Here is a 19,515-nt window from a genome sequence, read left to right as displayed (position 1 = left end):
CGAGGGGGAGTGTTGAGATATCGAGCTCCACTCGTGATATGCCAGGGTGACCGTTGTGCATTTATATCACCAACTTGTTAGCTGCAGATGTGGTTGGTATAGCGCCCATGAATAATAGCTGGATGATAGCTATCCTTATGTACTCTAGTTTGTGGCTCAGTTAGTATGCCACCTTAGTTAGCTGAGTTTGGTTTGAGACCCACATATAGGGTTCTTCTATTTCTTTGTACTAGAGTTCTTTTGGCTTTCACAACTAAGAAGAGAAAAATTGTTTTCAGCCTCCACCTTTGTGTGTATTCCCCCATTGTGTATGTGAGAAAGCTGCAAGTGAGACTCCTTCCCTCTCTCCCACTATCTTCACATCCCTATCTTGGCCTTTAAACTCCTGCCCTTCCCTCCTTTGGAGGGAAAACCATTGGATGATTAGCCAAATGGTTCTGTCCAAGATTGTAGCCAAAGTGCTACAGAGAGCTCTTGCTTAGTCGGATGGAGTCTCATGATCTTAACATAGTCTAGAATCTGCGCAGATCACACTCTTGGTGGAGAGCACGGTTGGATGAGCTATGGAAAAGTGCACTCCTTGGGAAGTTCAAATTTCTCTTGTGAATGCTTTTGCACGGTTGGTTACCGGTCAGAAGCACGTTGGCCAAATGGATGCAACTAAACCCGCTTTGTGGTCTAGCACAAGAGCAGATCTAGCATTTGTTTTGGGAGTGTCCCTTAGCTCATGAGCTGTGGAGGAGATTGGCAAGAGCTGTCTGTTTAACCAGACTAATGGCAAGCTTCTCATTGGGAGCAAAGTGGCACCTAGCACTGCTAGGGGAAACAGTCCGACTCTCATTAACCCTTGCTTGTTGCTGGCCCTTTTTGCGTGCTTCCCTAATCATGGCAATTTGATCCGCCAAAAATCGGTTGGCCTTTCGAGAGTCGATACCTTGGGCACTCTGATTACCATTGTTGGTTAATGTTGTAAGGAGAACTTATGGGATCTGGGAGTGCTGATAGCTAAGAAGGGCCTGCTAGTAGGGAATGCTCTTCAAGATATAGGCATCTTGTTGTAGGGTTGGCATCTTACTGTGTTAGCAAGGTAGGCCATGGGCGTTTTCCCCTTGAGATGGCCAAATTTTGAATCAGGCTTTGTTTCTCGGGCTGACCACCCTCAAAAAAAAAAAACAAGCCGGTGCAGTTTCTTTAAAAAAAGAAAAAGAAAAAAGAAAAAAGAATTGAACCCAAAATCTTCTTTTTTCGAAGTTGAAGGCCTACCGCTTGTTATTAAGTAATATTATATGCCTCTTTCCTTATAATAGTATTATAAATCCTCCCTCATCCCCCTCCCCCTTTGGGATGTCCTTTCTTCTTTAATACCCTTCATAAGTTGTCCATCCCTCCCCAATCTCACACATCCCTCCCTCTTTAATGCACCTCTTGTTGAGAGTTGTGATGCCATGAGCACATGTAGAGCAAAGGTATGAGTAAAGGGCAAGCTGCCACATGGCATGAAGGAGATATCCCACATGTGAGCAAGCATATGCATGTAAGTACCCTCACCTATAAAAGGGAGGTTCATTTGAAGTAATATCAATCAAGCACTTTCCATTATCTCAAGATTCTCTTTATGAGTCCAAGCTAATCTATCTTGGAACCTAATTGAGTTGAGGTACATGTCATGAGCACTCTCTTCATCATGTCTCCACATAGGTTCCATCCACAAAGTGCTCCATAGATCCTGAGGTGCACATGTTTTGTCATGGTATCAGAGCATAGGTTTAGCTCATTAGTAGTTCAATAGGATTGCTCCCATTCCTAGATTAGTTGTAGGCACACCTTAGGAACTCATGAGTTCTCTTAGGTTAGTTTTAGTTTTAGATTGAGAGTTCTCTTACACTAAGTGAATCTTAGTTTATTTGAGAGATTTCCATCCATGCCTCTCCATTAAGGGAAGATCGAGCCTCTAAATTGAAGAGACTCAAGTGGTTGTAAGCAATCTAGAGCATTTTCGAGTTGATGAAGCAGCCACTGTAGCTCTAGCCAAGAGGGATAAGACTAATTACCACGAGCTCTGCAACATCCACAACCAAACGGGACTCTTGCAAAGTAGAGACCCCGATGTGAAAGGCATTCTTGGAGTGATGACTGCATAGAGTGCTTGAGGTTGACTGACATCTCTTGAGGAATGACTCCAGCTCCACCATGAAGTGCGATCACCCATTCCATGCTCAGCTGTTCTATTGCAACTTGTACTCTAGTGCCTTCTACAACAGCTTCCCTGCAAGCAGCCATGACACTGAGATGCCCTCCAACATCAAATTTTGACCAAGACGAGTCAGTGCTCCAGCTGCAATAGCACCAGCAAACAATCTTTATCCCCTGGTAGCCCATATGTGACAAGCTCCTACAACAAGTTGCACCTCTCCAAATGGCTGACTCCATCTCCTATGATCTCCAGCGGCTGTCAAACAAGCCTCTCAACAGCCCGTCATGCAAGGCACATCCAGAAGTGGCTGTTCCTGCATGACCAACGCAATCATGCCATAGCCAAAGCCTTATTCCCACCAAGCTATCATCCAACTACTCCTGCTCCAAGCTTCCAAAAAGCCCAACCATTGCCCCACTGCACCGCATCTCCTATGGCTCATCTACGGCAGCAACCAGGCTCCCACCAGTGTGCTCTCTCTCCATGCAAATCAAGCCTTCCCTAACCCGAAGGCAACTGATGAGCGATCTCCCATAGCACTGCTAGCAGCAAGCTCTCAAGAGGCTTGACCAGTGTATCAAGGCGACTTCAATGAGCTAACTCTATCTACATATGCTTCAAGGTAGCAAAGCTCCATAGACCTTAATGGTCAGCTCTCCCGGCTCACGATGTCTTGCAAGCTCTAGACCAAGGCAACGCCCACACCCTTGATGGCTCTTGCAACCTAAAGCAACTCCAAAAGAACGTGCATCTCCATCGACGTCGTCCTCGCTCCACCATCGCTCTCTGTTCAGAATTCTCTCTTCACAAAGTTTCCTTAAGGTTCACCATAATTTGACACATGGTAGATAGGTTTTTGACTTGGGTTAGCTCAAAGCAACCCTGGGTTAGATTGGTTTGGTCAGTGCTCTAGTCTATGCCACGTGGCAAATAAGGTTGGGTGTGGTTAAATTAAACCATGGTTAAGGCCCATGGTTAGGAGTAAGCTTAGTTAAGTGCCACCTAAGCACATAGCTCCTTATTAAGCACAGTGTGGAGTACAGCATGTGAACAGCCTCTGCCACATCATCAAGGCCCCCTCTTCTTCACAAAAACTTTGACAAGCCGTAACTTGCAATCCAACAAGAATTTGGACATGCTCCAAAAAGGAAAAGTGATCGTCTTTTTGAGCTCTACGTGCCTGTCAAGTCAAAATCATTGTATGCAATTAGATACTGCCAATATTGAAAGAAATCAATTGGTAAGACCTTTGCAACAAATGACAAATCAAAGCATGAATGCACACATCATTGTCATAAGCATGCCAAAAGCGCAAGTGTATGAGATGACCATAGCACGAAGCATGGCATCCATATATAAAGCATCAAGGCACATGGAAGCATCATGCATGAAGCTACACAAGGAAGAAGATTGTAGATTGATGAATCAGCAGGTCAACTACATAGCATCATCATCAAGCCATGAGCCAAAAGGTGACATTAATGGAATTTATTGAGAAACAAAAACCTTGCCCACCTTTAGCCCATATGTTTTGTAAATCAAGCCTGACCACCTAAGAGTAGCTATGAAAGCACCCACGGGAGGTATTGACATTAAAAGCCACACTTGACCACCTTAAGTAGCAATGCATGCACTAAGGGGTGGTGATGGAATGTAACTCACATTTGACCACCTTGCAGTAGCCAAAGGATCATGGCACCAAGGGGAGGTGTTGAGAGTTGTGGTGCCATGAGCACATGTAGAGCAAAGGTATGCATAAAGGGCAAGCTGCCACATGGCATGGAGGAGATATCCCACATGTGAGCAAGCATATGCATGTAAGTACCCTCACTTATAAAAGGGAGGTTCATTTGAAGTAATATCAATCAAGCACTTTGCACTATATCAAGATTCTCTTTATGAGTCCAAGCTAATCTATCTTGGAACCTAATTGACTTGAGGTACATGTCATAAGCACTCTCTTCATCATGTCTCCACATAGGTTCCATCCACCTTAGAGTGCTCCATAGATCCTAAGGCACACATGTTTTGTTACCTCCCTCCCCATGATCTCTCCCTCCCCTACATGAGACTAATTATTGCCTCCATACCTTCACTTATCCATGTGACAAATTGGATAGAGAAATTCTTTAAGAATAAAGCATGAAAAATGGCTATACATCATTCCTATTCTTTAACTTTCCAATCTTGACACTTAGTTTACTTAACCTAGCAATCTCCAAGAGAAGCTTCCAGCAGGTGCTTCTTCTACCTAGACAAAGGCTTTTCAATGCTAGCATGGCTTGTTCTAATGGTCTTTATGAGTCCCATACACCTCCCTTATATGAAATATCAATTCTTTCTAGATAGAGGCTTGCTTCAAACTTATTCCATTAAATTTAGGCATTTAGATATCTTCTAGAGCTTCTATCACAGACTTCTTGCTTGATAGCCTAATCAGCCCCTTAGGAGAGTGACCAAATTGGGCTAATTTTATTTAGACAATTATAAATCAAGACATTCGCAGATGTACTCATAGGTTCATCTCACTTGAAAAGTTTGACAATAGAAATAATGGGTGCCATGTTTTGAAGCATAAATCAAAAGTAATTCCTGGTCTTGATGTTGGTATTTTAGTTCACTGCAGCCACCAACCCTCTTTCAAGAGCTGATATGGAAATAAAGGCAATTTTACAAAAAACATTGGTAGGATTCAATACAAAAAGCATACATATAATAGTGACCATGTAATCGAGGTCCTTGAAACTATCATTCAATTCTTCATTCCTAGCCATGGATCAATTTCTTTTCCTTTCTAGCTCCCTCCTCCCCCCCTTAGGTATTAGAAGCTGATCATTGCATTAAGGGGACAATGAGATGGATTACACTATGAAACAAAAAATTGGTGCAATGATGGAATTGCATAAAAATTAAACTTGATGCAACAAACCACAAGGTATTCCAACTTCTACTTTTGAAAGGTAGATGAGAAAGCAAAAGTCTTAAACTGTGTACAAACACTTGCACAAAGTTTTGAATACTCGTGGAAGAAATGAAAGCACAAGATGTCTAATCTTGATGAAAAATAAACATAATATGTGGGGAGAGGATGGCCCTCAATAGACAATGTAGTGCTCCAAGATGGAGAATTGAGAGTAGTTACCATGTAGTAGTGGGTGTACAGAAAAGGAACCATACTTGTTTTTAGTCACTAGAGGTTGATCGTTTCCTATAATGATCAAGTTATCCACACATAGGATCATAGATAACAACCTTTATAATATTTCTATAGATACAATTTAGAAAAAAACAAGTTTGAATCAACATCACTTTAACAAGATCTCTCTATTGGAAGTGTTTGTCAAAGCCCTCAGTGTTGATTTGCTGCCTTCTTGAGTTTATAAATCTTTTCGATTCTCTTCAAATCCTTAATTAGCACAAGTTTGGACTCAAAATGTGTCTTATTTTAATTATAGATAGGATTTTCTCATGTCCAAATAGCATTGGCCATGTGTGAGAATACGAGCATATATAGATGGCAAGCTTCTCCTTGTTGTATGAAATGCCCTTTCAAGCAATAAATACTTCTTGAAATGTAAAAAATTAGACATAAGACAACACATGAGATAGTTTGTAGTAGATAAAGGATCACATTATCAAATTGAAATGTTGACTCATGTTTGCATCATGATTTTGAGTGAATTTACTTTAAGATTTTTTTGTTGCTCAATCTTTGTGCATTTCATGAATTATAGTAGTATTCCATTCAAACAAGCTCATTCAAGCAATTGCACACGAGTAGGATTTGCTATCCATTCTTTAAGCTCATTTAAGTTATTGTAGACTTAAAATTTTCTTTATTCTTCTTTCCATGAGTATTGATTTTGTTTCTTGTCTCTCATTTTGCTTAATATAAAGCTAATGATTTTGTTCACATTTACACATTTGCATTAATGTGCCATTCACGATCATCATTTTTGGTACAAAATAGCTTGAAAATGACATTATCACATTGGTAACCTAAAAATTTCACGAATGAATTGTATAAATATACTGATGATTACTGCCATGATACCGTTGGTAATAGCCATCATATTGGCAATAATTGCTATGATAATGGTGGGAGATTGAGTATTATTGGTGGTAATAGACTATATATTGAAAATATTATGATAAATACTAGCGGTATTATGGCATTTATCGATGGTAATATTAACTAAGTTTTTGTCCATTTTTTCTTATAAAAAGCATGTGAGAGCCACCGAGCGCTTTACATTCAACAAGGTTGAAGTTCGTGGCTCCTACACCTAGCGTGGTGGGGTAAGATGGACCACAATTGAGTCATTGTGGTTGTGGAAGTGGTCGGCTGCTCAATGTGTAGCATACTAGGGTAAGGTTTTACCACAACTTCAAGCCAACGAATGCGAGGACGTTTTTAAGATGAGATTTCCATGCGGTTATTTTGTGCCTAGTTTTTTGGATTGGAATCCTAGTGCAACTTGTCTTTATATTCATGTGAGGTGCCAATTGTATTTGGAGAGATTGTATTAATGTGTGTCCGTGCTTTTGGGCTTTTTGTTTGAAAAGTTGTAAGTATGGAGACGAGAAAAAGATGCAGAGGTACTAGATGCACAATGAGTGAACAAGCTTTCAAGAATGTAAGTTGTTACAAATGTAATGGAAAACATAGAGGCCTCACTCGTCCATTTTGTGCACAATGTGGTTGATGAGTCTATGATTGGAGCTGTTAGTGCTAATCCAAATCAATAGTAACTACACATGGACACAACATCCTCCCCACGTAATGCTCACATTAGTTCCTGTCAAGGTATAACTAGAGTCTTTGTTGAGGCTTCTCAAGTAGCACAAGGTAGAGTGAAAAATACTAGGTAAGAACATAATTCTATTGGCCTAGAATGGGAGCTTACAATCAATTCACATGACTATGTTGAATCAAATGTGAATTTTTTCAAGAGGAAGAGATGCCCCTCATATAAGGGGTCACCTATTTGGCTCTGTAAATGAATCTATTGCAATTTGCCATGTTTTAAGGGTAGGTGCAATAGTTGCTTGATGATCAAAAGGTTAAATAGAGGGAAAAAATAATTGGGCAAGCTATAAGCAATAGTTCCAATGTTAAATCTGCCACTATTCCAACAGAACATTAGACTCCAACGATACAAGTTTCCACAAGTAGTGAGGCCATGTAGGCCCATTTTAGTAATACAAGCATGCCTCAATTGGGGAATCTAGAAACACCCGTATCTACACCACTTACATTGAATTTATTGTTAGAAGTGGAAATCAAACCATGAGGCAACTATCAACCATAGAGAGTATTCGATCCCAAACCTAGAGATGGATGAATGCATCCTTGGTTTGATAGATTTTGCATTCTAGTTATAAATCAAGTATGGTTAATAATGTTGACATGCAAGATGCATGGAATATCATTGTGTGGTATGGTGCATGTTTCACAGCTCCTAGTTATAAAGCCTTTTAGGCAACTATACTAGACAAAGCATATGCCGAGCAATTTGGATCACATCAAACACATTATATTTTAGCTCTTACATAATACAAGATGCACAAATCTTTTAGATGGATGGAAAAATACAAAAAGATGCCCATTGTCAAATGTGATGATTGCATTACGGCGAGGAGAGGCATTTCATATGTCCACGGATTCAAAAAATGAAAGGAAACATAGCAAGTGTTTTGGCAAAAACCAAAAGGGAGATGGGCTAAGAAAATGTTGTGCAGATCCTCATGGACAATACAAAGAGTTATAAAAAGGTTGCTACACTACCACAAAAAGAGCTTCCCCAATTGTATGAATTAGCCTATTGTGCTTACACCTTGAACTAGGTGTTGAAAGGTTGGTACAAGCATGTATCATGGTTCAAGGAGATTATACATGATGCTCGTGAAATTGTGAAGTTTGTTTGATCGTATCAATGACTTGACACAATATACAATGCATGGGTTAGATCCACAATATTGCAATCACTTGTAGCTATGATATTTTGCATGCATTTTTAGACATTGCAATCATTGATCTAAAAAAAGACTTTTTGATTGAGACCTTCCATTGTGACATTTTTCAAAGATGGTTGTCTACGTGCAATAGAGAAATCAGAGATAAATGCAATGATATGAAAGAAAAGATACATCACAAAGAATATGGAAGTATTTTGAGAATGCCATGAGGATAGCATTGCTTGTCATGGTATCATTGAGAGCCTTGGACTGAAAGGCACCAACCATTGAAAATTTTGGATGCACTTTTAGAGCATACTGCAAACAACAATTGCTAGAAATCTCCAATATGTCCAGATGAGCAAAATGTCGAAAGACCCTTTACAATAGTTAAATAGAGGGACCTATGGAGTTTTTTAAAAAAGTGATGAGAGAAATCTCATATTCTACTAGATAGTATTGGCTACCTCCTCGATCTAGAGTGGTGGAGCACCATGAAACCTGAAGAGGTTCCAAGAGTCATGAATGATTTCAATATGGTGGTTTGAGCATATTTCCACAAGATGCTATATTTACTAGGTGTTGTAATGATCTAGCTAAGTATCAGTTTATTTGCATCTACCAATGTAGAAGCACTTGCATGGAAATGGTGAATGATGATGAATGGTGCCAGTTGTGAACTCCTACATCCACTTTCCATGAGAACTTTCGCACAACCATTCTCCAAATTAGATGCTAAAAGGATTGGAGCCACTAGTGGAACATCCACAATACTTTGAGGAGCATGTCTTGCTTCACTTTCTACATACGCTTTCAAGTTGTTTCTTGCATTTCTTAGTTGTGCGTGTCCTTGAGGTGAATTGTCATCCTCAATCCTCTTGACCTAGTCTTCTAGGGCTTGTCGCGTCTTGAGATTAGCTTTATCCAATCTTCATTTAATCGCCTTCAAGAAGCAACCTGTGCACTCTATGGATCTCGCCCATTTGTCTATCGTATTAGCAGTTCCACAAAATGCCTTTGCCAAATTCTTGCAATTTTACTTTGAACATACGGTAGCTAGAAGAAAAAAGGGTTTGCTTTGAACCAAGATCTGAATCTCCTCCCTTCACCATTTTCTAGGGAAACTAGCACCAATTTATCATGGTTAGAGAAGGGGAGGAATAATAGAGCACTAGCCTTATGACAAAGAGCCTCATACAAGAGTCTTCTTGAGAAGTAAGCTCTGTCCAGCCAAGCTTTTCTATGGTTCTGTCGTAGCTGGTTGTTAGTCCAAGTGAAAGTAGTGTCTTCTGAGGCATCAATCAAGAAAGCTTGATCCTGTAGGTTGTTCCATGCTGTCAACTCACTCCCTCCTAATACATTGCCTAGCCCATTCCATCTATCTCTTCTGCTTTCAACCATGTTGAAATCCCCCAATAGGATAGTGTTGTCTTGCAAAATTTTGCTATCCCACATTAGTACTCTATCTCTAACAGCATTAGGGGTGTAGACTGAAAAGACCTGACACACAATAATGGGGTGCATTAAGTCAATCACTATTCCATTGTGTCCAAAGGTGGTTAAGACCCCTCCTATAGCCTGAGACAGGTGCTCGGAAACTCCGAAAACTACCCCCCCTCTACCATCTTCTTGATCAGTGTAGAACCACACTCTTTTGTCATCAATTTGGCTTAGTTTCCATCTTATCTTTGGTCCCCAAATTTTGACCTCTTGAAGTGCTAGGAAGTCAGGGTTGAGCCCTCTACAATGGATCCATCTTCTGAGAATTACTGGTCTAAGGCCGTTTGATAATCCTTGTACATTTAAACTTAGGAAAGAGAAATTTTCTTGTTTTTGCATGATTGGGTATTTCTTTTGTTTCTTTTCTTCTCAAAATTAACCTATAGCACTAGAGTAAGGCCTCTTAAAATCCTTCTCTTTTCTCTCTCTGTAGAGTGTGGGTCTTTGGGCTTATCACTCAGTGGAGCTAATTGTAGACTTTGCCTTTCAGCCTGTATTGATTTTCTCCCTTTCACCAAGGTGATCCATGATTCTTGGTTTTGGGTTCCATTGGAAGAGGGACTTCTTCTTCTACTTGCACATTCTGGGGGGAGGACTAGGTGTCTCTATGCTTTCTTTTCCATGGTTGTTCTTGGACGGACATTCTTTGATGAAGTGTCCGCCCAAGCCACAAAGGAAATAAGAGTTGGGGATATTCTTGTAAAAGACTTTCTAAATCAACTCCGCTCCATCACCACCTAGAATTACAATGGAATTAGGTGGGTCTATCGCCAAATCCATCAAGACACAGGCTTGGGGGTTTCCTCACATGCTAATTAAGCCTTTCATTTCTAGGGCCAAGAATTGGCCTAGTGGGGCATGCAGGGCCTCAACTTACGGGAAGAGGGGGAGAGGTAGATCAAGGAATTATCCCCATATTGGGGCTTTTGAGGGCGGTGGTAAATCAGGATTGAAGGAAGGTTCCCACATCTATACAGATAGAGGTTGACTTCTAATGTCCAAGAAACCCTTTTGAACTACTTTTGATGCCATTTTTGGTTTTTAAAAAAGGAAAACAATGTATCTGTTCCTTAGGAAATGAACACTAGTGACATGCAGACCTTTATGAGACCAAAATTTTCTAACCCATCCTTTGAGGAATAGTGCAAGTGGTAGGGGACCATGAATATATACTACCACCGCGCAAGAACAGAGCCATTTTGTGGTTGCATTCAGTATACCATTGTGAACCTCTACCATAGGGAGTTTACCTTCGAAAGAGCTAGTATTTTCTCGAGCTTTTTTAGTATCTCCTTTTGGGGGGGTGGTGGAGGGTGGATTGTTGAAGATTCTTGCTCTTGGTAAGAGCTGCTCCTATGCTGATTGTTTCAGGGTTGCAAGGGCTTTAAAAAATATTTGGATGCCTCCTTGGAGAGCTCCTACATAAGTTCCTCTCTACATCATCAGCAAGGCTTGCCCTTTCTAAGTTTGCTGCATCGTATGTTGTGGAGGAGCTCCATGAGAAGGACATTTTATAAGCTTGTGCTACAAACGAAACCGCCTTTACATTTTGTATTATATTCGTGTCCTGCTACAAAGGTGAGAAACTGTCTGGTGCAAACTTGAAGTCTGCCAATAGTCTCTTGATGCCCTCATCAGTTGTGCCTTTCTCCAAGTTTTGCATGTCCTTATCCTCCAAGTGTAAGTGAAACCTGGTAGGTTAAATAGATCTGGCATCTTGTCTCTTGTCATTTCCTGCATGTCTACATCTTGCTCCCTAGTAGTTTTTGTCTCATGATTGGGCCTTGTCCTTAGATCTTTGTTGGTGGAGTCATAGTCTTTGGCAGTTTCAAACTGGGAAGCTTTTGAGGTGGCAAAAACCCTATTTCCTCTGCCATCATCGCTAGAAGAGGTCATCACTCAAAAAACTAATATTATGAAACTAAAAAAATGATCTTATCTCTAGAAGCATTTGGTGCATACCTGGAAAGAACATTAAACAAAAGACATATTCATAGCTAGATAGTAGCCTTCTTGATGCATAAATACCTCCTTGGAGGAATAAAAAGAGTTAACTAAACCAGCACATCCACCACACCCTCTACCTGGGTAGTTCTTGAGCACTTCAAAACCACCACTCTTGATAGTCATCTAGAAACTGTATCCTTCTCCACATTTAATTTCTTGTAACAAACACACATCTACCTTACATTTCCTATGAACCAAAAACAACCAGTTTGTTTGGCCTTCCCACAACATCCTCATAGGTTCCAAGATAAGAATTTGAGTGAACACAAAAGTCCATCATCCAAGTGCAATGATGAACTATTGGTTTGACAGTGCTTTGTAAGCATCTCTAAAGAAATGAAACCGATTCTCCTTACCTTGGCCCATATTACGGGCAGCATCTTTGAGCTATTTAGACATCAAACGGGAAGATAGAGGCCTAATACTTTGATTACTTTCACTAAGAACCCTCTTATCAGTTGGGCTATCCTTGAGTACCCTTTTCTTGTGGTAGGCATTAGGGAGTTCTTCTTTTAGAACCATGTCTAACCGGATCTAATGTCAAGCTTCATTTTCCATTTGTACCTTCACCTTGAAGCCTTCAGTAGTGCTTGCAAACCTCCACCATGATTCAATTTGAGCAAAGCTTTCTCCCCCATTTGATCCCTGGCTCCTACTCACATCCTTCCTGATTGGGTCCTCACATGCTGCACGAGTAAGGTTCTCTTGTCGGATTTCCTTTGTTCTCCCCTTAGACCAATCACCCTCCAAGCAATGTCATCCTCCTTGGAAGGAGGAATGTTAATCTCAACTAGTTGTTAATCATTTGGGAGCGCTTGGTTTTGGGCTTAGCTTGTTGCATGTTCATCTTGCAGAGTGAGCCGGATGTCATTCAAATTTCTCCTCCATCTCAATAGGAGCTGTTTCCTCCAGTAGCTAGTCGTGTTGATTTCTTTGTTTGGGCAATTTTGAGCAAATTGAGTAGTATCTTACTAGATGTAGCACGAATTGGTAAAATCACCAAATCTAACTTGCTATGTGATGACCACATCGTCTTGAGTTATGACCTTCAGAAAGTTAAGGGTATCTAGGGCCCTATCCCATAAAATCCACACTCTTCTAAGGTTGGAAAGAGATTTCAAAGATGGAGGTGCAGGCAGAACTCATCCCAATGATGTAGCAAGATGCTCAACAAAATCACTAAGCATAGTCAGAATGTTGGAGAAGTCAATCCACGCTAGTGGGCACTCCCTACAAAGAAAATTGTCAATGCTAAACTGAGAACTCTAGGGAATGACTAGGGCAGTGGAACTCAAGAAGACAAAAGACCTACCCAGTAGATCCTTCCTGAGCTTCTCCAACACTAAACGGATCAGAAAGAAGCCCTTTCCCAAAAACCTAGCACAAAACCCCAGTGAGGGAATATCATGTTCAAATGACAAAAACTCCTCTAGCTTAAGCAAAGAAGGAACCTTTCGCCAACCTAATAAGTCCATGCTTGATATCTCCTAGATTGATCCTACAAGGGATAGGGTGTTTCTTCCCACACTCAAACCATGGGATTTTTGCCACTTCCTTGGCTCTCCTCTTTGCTTTTGCATGCAATAGCTTTGAGGCCATCTCATTGTCCAACTCTAAGCAGCAAAGCCACTTCCAATCCTCTCAGTAGCAGCAAGCACTTCATCATAAGACTGGGGTTCCAAGGACTGCTCAAAACCACCTTGGCTCAGATGGGAGTCCTCCATCTTACCTATTTTGTCTCCCTACATTCCCTCAATAATCATCTTGGAATGAGGACCATTTTCACTAGACATCTCACTGAAACAAGAGCACTATACCAGTCTTGCTCAAGCCATCTCAGGTACTTTGCTCAATTGTGGGAAGTGTAATTAGTAGATGGAGAAGCTATTATGCACCAGATCATGACTTGAGATCTCCCTCCTCTTCCAAGGTAACTTAACCAACTTGAAAACTCATGAGAAGGTCAATATTAACCATAAAGTATCATGTGATTTCCAATAGTAATACTAGTAGAAATTGTGAGGAAATAAACCTTTTTCTAATGTAGAAGTATTGATATCTCCGCTACTATATCCCCAAGGGCATCACTCACAAAACATGTATCACAACATGTTAGTGAATATGGGGATTTACATGTATGAGGGGATTTATAAAATAGTAATTTGGTAGAAGTTATATGTTTAGATTTATGGAGGGGAACTAAATTTTAAGATTGGAAAATGTATACATGTAAGAGGGGGTTTATTAATTACATGAGAAATTGTAAAAATGCAAGATCAGAGATATTATTCATACATGATAAAATGTAAAAATGCGAGATTAGGGGTATTATTAATACATGCTTGCTCGCACATGCTATATGGTTTTTCTCAAGAATGGACCCCTTGGGACTATATCCGTGTGAAAGAAGCCATCAATATAGTAGCCGAGAACTAATGAAAATCTAGCATTGGTGAGCATCAATATACTTATTGAGCATGAATACAAAATACATAGAAAATAAGTGGAATGAAAAAAGAATTTGATGTGATAGAATGGGGGTTTGGTAGCCCATTCTGCCCCACCAGAAGTTAACATAAAAGAGACAAAATTTGTATAATAAGGACCCTCAAAGTGGCATGAATATATATTTCCAAACGTATTACAAAGATTCCCTTGAAGAGGCATGATTATATATTTTAAAATGTATTACACAAATTCCCTTGAAGGGACAATGAACACTTTATGCTCTAAGGCATGACTACAAAAATTCCCTCAAAGGGAATGAACATCATATAATGCTCCAAGGAATTAGGAAAAAACTTCCCTTGAGGGGCCATGAATGTATATAGCCGCAACAATAATTACAAGAAAACCCATTGAAAGGGTATAAAAAATGCTCTACTCAAGATCATTAGCTGCAATCTAGAGCCCTCATTACATAAAACAATAATATATCCCATTCCCACTTGAAAAGGGAGAGGAAGACACTTCGCACCCTTCCCAATTGAAAAAAGGCAGAGGAAGAAAGTTTGCACCCTTCCCAAAGAGTGTTGATGAGCAAGAGAAGTAGGCAAGAAACAAAGAACAATGTACTAAGTAGAGGGATCTTTTGCCTCAAACCCAAAACAAACACCCAACAGACCGTCACAGCTATGCCCAAATCTAGAGATGAAGCAGGTGGACCTACTCAAATAGTAACGATCACCAAGAGGAACAAGAGCAACATTAGAGCATGAAGATGAAGTAGGTCAACTAGTGCACAAAAGGGGCAGTGATGACAATTAGAAGGGGCCTTTCAGATGGTAAAGAGAAACAAGTCAACCATCCACCACAACTGACATCAGCAATAGGGATTAAGGGTAAGAGGGCCAAGGAGGGGGTGAGGAGGGGAAGGGGAAGCATAGATCCTACTTGCTCAATGTTGCCTCCACTCAAAAGTAGTGGGAGGGATGACAGGAGAGGTGTGGCAGGAGAAATGAAATTATACAAGAGATGGGGGAGTAAGAAATCTATCCTTGAGCTGTATCATATGACAAGATAAGCCAAGAGGATCGTCCATAGTGCCATGATAACTGAAGTGGTTTCAAATGAAAAAAAAGAAAACATGAATGAGGTCAATCTCTCTTGTGCACTACAGAGCACCTAGTAAATATCTCCCATTGATTCTTGATGGTGAAACTAAGGTCCACCCAAATAGAAGCTAGTATATTAGCCAAAGTAGATGGTAGGCCATCTAAAACAAGTGCACATCTCAAACACTAGATCTACCACAATGTAATGCTAGATACCACCTTTCAAGTCAAACTAGCCTGTGTAGAAGGCAACGGATCCTGGTGTAGAAGAAGAATAAAAAGCAAATCCTATGGATCCATGATGGTAAGCTCTATAGGACCACGTCTTAGGCAACACTGCATGAAGAAAGCATGGACATTAGCATGAGACTCATATAAGGTAAATGCACCAGACCATGTGCCCCTTTTGGCTATTCCCCATGTCATAATAAAAAACTCAGTCATGATATATGAGAGCAATCTAAAAACGCCAATTCAAACAACCCTTGTAATGTGACAGCTCTACAAGCAATATTCCTCTATAGGATGACATCTCATACAAAGGGGAGGTCTACCCACCTACTATAACCATGATCCCACTAGAATGCCCTTGTGAATGGTAAGCCAAAGAAATTATGAATCTTTCTTAGCTCTATTGATCCACCAAAAATGGATTCAAAACCTCGCCAATGTTGCTCAATAATCCCCTATGGACTGCCGATTTTGAATGGTCATGGGTATATGGTGTATATCTCTCAGCTAAATCATGTATCTCTAGTCCTAGTTAAATATGGAAAAAGGCCAAAGAATTGTGTGAATCCCACCGTTTGGCGATAGTGGAAAGTTAGACGGCACTAACTATCCACTCTGGAAGTTCAAGATGAAGACCATTCTAAGCGCATACGAGCATACTGCTACTAGGGTGGACCTGAAGCCTTAAATCCGGCCAATGTAGCACAACAAATAGCACCAACTACGGATGAGATTCTCGCGTGGAAAAAAAGAAATGCAGATGCGCTGTGTTCTATTGTCTGCAGTGTAAGTGATTCTGTCATGGCATTAATTTAACATGTCACCACAGCGGAGGAGGCATGGATGGTCTCGAAAAATCAGTACGAGACCACGAATTAGACACGGATTCAGAATCTGGAGACTCAACTCACGAATGAGAAATTGTCTGAGTCTGAAATGGAAGAGAAGTTCATCACCAAGGTGAAGAATCTATGCGATCAGATGACTACGATTGGCATCACCATCACCTGCGAGAATCTAGCAGGAAGGTGCATACGGATTCTCCCACCAAAGTACGATGGCCTTGTTATGACGCTAAATACGTAGAATACAAATCCGCCCCTCAACTTTGAGGATTTCAGTGCAATGCTTCTAGAGGAGGAGATGCATCAAAAGATGAGGACTAGAGAAGATTCGGCTTTCTAGGCTAGATCAAAGAAAGGTACGCGTAAGGACTTTGGTAACCCATCTTCTTCTGATGATAAAAAGAGAAAGAAGATCAAATGCTTCTATTGTAACAAGGTAGGGCACAAGCAAAATGAGTGCTGAAATAAGATTATAGATGAGAATAATGGAGTAAAGAAAGAGTCCAGCAACAGCGTGCATGCAGTACCAGTAGAGCTGTTCGTAGCAATTGAGGAGATTTGGACGGAGGCAGTTCATGTACCTACGGATGAACCTTGGATTATTGACAGTGGTGCATTGTGCCACATGACTAGTCGGAAGGATTGGTATACCTCTCTACATCCAGTAGGGAATGACATCCTGGTAGCAGTCAACAATGATGCAAAATGTCTAGCAAAAGGAAAAGGTATGATTGCTCTCAAGTCAAATGGAGTTGTAAAACAGTTGTTCGATGTTCTTTATGTGCCAGATATCAAGAGGAACTTGTCCGTTTCTGCGATCATAGATCGGGACCTTAAAGTTCAATTCGATAAGAATGGCGCACAGATTTTGGATCTTCAAGGGAAGGTCATTGGTAAAGGTACACGGCGCAACAACATCTACGAACTCTCAGCTTTCAGTGCTTGAGCTGATGTGAGCAACACTAAGCTGTGGCATGAGAGGTTTGGTCATCTAAACCTTAGTTCTTTAAAGGAGATGCATAAAAGTGGAATGATTGCAGACCTACCAGAAATTACAGATTTGCTCGATGTATGTGAAGCTTGCATGATGGGCAAGCAGCATCGGTAGCCCTTTCCTAAAGAGGCCAACAGGGCAAAGGCTCCTCCAGAGCTCGTTCACACGGACCTCTGTGGAAAGATGGAGACGGAAGCTTTGGGTGGTTCCCACTACTTCATGATGCTGATTGACGACTACATTAGAAGGATATGGATATACTTCCTGAAGACTAAAGATGAGGCTTTTAGTAAGTTCCAAGAATGGCATGTAATGGTCGTGAAAGAAACAGGGAGGAAGGTGAAGAAGTTGAGATCAGACAGAGGTGGTGAGTTCACATCAAGTGAATTCGAAAGTTACTACAAAAGTCACGGGATCAAGGGGCAGAAACACCTGCCACATACACCATAGCAAAATAGAATAGCAGAGCGCAAGATGCACGTCATCTGCGAAATGGGTAGGAGTATGATGGAAGGGAAAGATTTGCCAAAGACTTTCTGGTTGAAGCATGTAACACAGCAGTTTACATTCTGAATTGTAGCTACACGAAGGTTGTGAACGGGATGACTCCACTGCAGGCCTTTTCTCGTAAGAAACCTTCAGCTGCACATTTCAGAGTCTTTAGATGTGATGGTTTTGTGCATGTCCCTGATGCTAATAGGACCAAATGGGAACCGAAGAGCCAAAAATGTATTTTCTTGGGCTACAGTGAAGAGGCGAAGGGTTACCGTCTCTATAACCCTGTTACCAAGAAGGTAATAGTAAGTCGCGATGTGGTCTTCTCAGAACAGCCGCATCAATTGGAGGAGGATGCTTCCTTCCCAGACAACCAGGACCAGGATGTCCATCCAGTACAACCACCAACAGTAGACTGAACTCCCCTAATAGTGCTTGGGAGGATTCAAGATAAAGAAGAGGAAGAAGAGCCTGCAGAACCCTTGCAGAACCACAACGACAATGGCCATTCCCGAAGTGGGTAAAGTAGCTTAGCTTTTGGACGGCAGAGAACCTCCAGCCATTGAAAAGGAACCATCCGAACACTGCCGGTCCAAGAGATTAGAGGAGCAAAGAAGGGCGTAGGAACACTTGGTCAACTACGCTTTGATGACAGAGGTGATCCATGCTGAAGAACCCAAGTGTCTTCAAGAGGCACATGGTGATGATAGGTGGATGGAGGCTATGCAGTCGGAGTATGGCTCCATAATGAAGAACAACACTTGGGACCTTGTGGATTGACCACCAAAACACAAGAAGGTAATCGGCACCAAGTGGGTGTACAAGACCAAGTACGAGTCCGACGGCACGTTGGATAAGTACAAGGCTCGGCTCGTGGTAAAAGGATTCGCACAGGTACATGGTTTTGATTATCAGGATACTTTTGCTCCCACAGCTCGACTAACCTTTAGCTGCACATTTCAGAGTCTTTGGATGTGACTGTTTTGTGCATGTCCCCGATGCTAACAGGACCAAATGGGAACCGAAGAGCCAGAAATGTATTTTCTGGCTACAATGAAGAGACAAAGGGTTACCGTCTCTATAACCCTATTACCAAGAAGGTAATAGTAAATCGCGATGTGGTCTTCTCAGAACAGCCGCATCAATTGGAGGAGGATGCTTCCTTCCCAGACAACCAAGACCAAGATGTCCATCCAGTACAACCACCAACAACAGACCGAACTCCCCTAACGGTGCTTGGGAGGATTCAAGATAAAGAAGAGGAAGAAGAGCTTGCAAAACCACAACGACAATGGCCATTCCCAAAGTGGGTAAAGTAGCTTTTGGACGGCAAAGAATCTCCAACTATTGAGAAGCATTCATCCGAACACCGTCGATACAAGAGATTAGAGGAGCAAAGAAGGGCGTAGGAACACTTGGTCAACTACGCTTTGATGACAGAGGTGATCCGTGCTGAAGAACCCAAGTGTCTTGAAGAGGCACAGGGTGATGATAGGTGGATGGAGGCTATGCAGTCGGAGTATGGCTCCATAATGAAGAACAACACTTGGGACCTTGTGGATTGACCACCAAAACACAAGGTAATCGGCACCAAGTGGGTGTGCAAGACCAAGTACAAGTCCGACGGCACGTTGGATAAGTACAAGACTCGGCTCGTGGCAAAAGGATTCGCACAGGTACATGATTTTGATTATCAGGATACTTTTGCTCCCACAGCTCGACTAACCACAATTCGCA

Source organism: Dipteris shenzhenensis, chromosome 15 (genome assembly GCF_047967505.1).
Source record: "Dipteris shenzhenensis isolate YYH24624 ecotype China chromosome 15, Dip_SZ_1.0, whole genome shotgun sequence".
Classification (NCBI taxonomy): Eukaryota; Viridiplantae; Streptophyta; class Polypodiopsida; order Gleicheniales; family Dipteridaceae; genus Dipteris; species Dipteris shenzhenensis.
This window is presented reverse-complemented; position numbering follows the sequence as displayed.